Source organism: Tupaia chinensis, unplaced genomic scaffold (genome assembly GCF_000334495.1).
Source record: "Tupaia chinensis unplaced genomic scaffold, TupChi_1.0 Scaffold000539_1, whole genome shotgun sequence".
Lineage (NCBI taxonomy): Eukaryota > Metazoa > Chordata > Mammalia > Scandentia > Tupaiidae > Tupaia > Tupaia belangeri.
The window spans coordinates 823,055-824,257 of NW_006160052.1; the positions used below are offsets into that span (position 1 = coordinate 823,055).

Consider the following 1,203-nt stretch of genomic DNA (forward strand, 5'->3'; position numbering starts at 1 on the left):
TTGGAAAGTTTTCTTGCAGGATTTCATGGAATAGATTATCGATGCTCTTATGGGTCTCTTCACCTTCTGGAATGCCAATTATCCGGATATTTGGACGTTTGATGGTATCCAGTACTTCTCGCATATCATTCTCAAATTTTTGGGCCATTTTCTCAGTCTTTATGGTGGATTTTTCTAGGCCAGCTATTTTCTCTTCTACATCTGAGATTGTATTTTCTGAATGATCTAGTCTGCTTTTAATACTTTCAAGGGAGATTTTGACTTCCTGTATTATAGCCTTCACCTCTAGCAGTTCCGTTTGAGTCTTTTGTAAAGTGTGTAATTCCTCGTTTAGATCTAGCAAGAATTTCCTCATCTCCTGGAACTCGTCAACTTCTTTCTCCTTTCTCTTTAGCAGTTCATTGTCTCTCTTCTCTTCCATCTCTGTTAGCTTCGACATTATGAATGCTCTAAATTCCTTATCAGACATTTCCATGATTTTCACCGAACTGCTTGTAGATGAAGAAGAGTTACTCTTTTCCCTTGGAGGAGAGGTATTTTCTCGTTTTCCCATATTTCTCGTGATCCGGCAGTGATTTCTTGTCATTTGATGGATGGTGTGTTTCTTCAAATTCTTGAAGTTCAGTCTAAATGTTCAGGAGCAAGCAGAGGTGATCTAGAATCTCTTTGCCGTTCTGTTGTGATCGCACTAGCTCGTTTGTTGGAAGCTGTATTATCAGTAGAAAATCTTCATTCCCTGAAAAATCTAGTTTGCTGGCACCATGTGGAACCTTCTGCTGAAGGCCCGGCTTCTTCTCGGGTATCAACTTCTGAGTCCCCTTTATCTGCACCATTGACAGGCTTCTCCTATTTCTCAAGTTTATCTTCTTTTAATTTAAGCTTATTATGAAACTCTGTCGATTTCCTCTTTGTTAAATTGTGCATTTGCACTGTCAAAGTCAAAGTCTTTCTCAAATTTCATTGGACTGTCTCACCAAATACCAAATCTATCCCTGCCACCTGGATGACCCCACACACCTTCTCCTTGGAGCTGAAGGAGCACTTGGAATTACTTGTCTCTTGCCATCATTTCTGAGTTGCTTGTTTTCTGGACTTGAAACTTTGTGTACTTCAGCTTGCCTGTGCTCTTTTTTTTTTTTTCTTCTTTCTTTCTTTCTTCCTTTCTTTCCTTTTTTTCCTTTCTTTCCTTTCTTTCTTTCTTTC

The 1,203-nt window shown here is 39.1% G+C and overlaps 1 pseudogene; it reads right to left on the minus strand.

Annotated features, from left to right (window-relative positions):
• Positions 1-1,203, minus strand: part of LOC102477785 (protein LSM14 homolog A-like) — a 7,061-nt pseudogene that overhangs the window by 4,615 nt on the left and 1,243 nt on the right.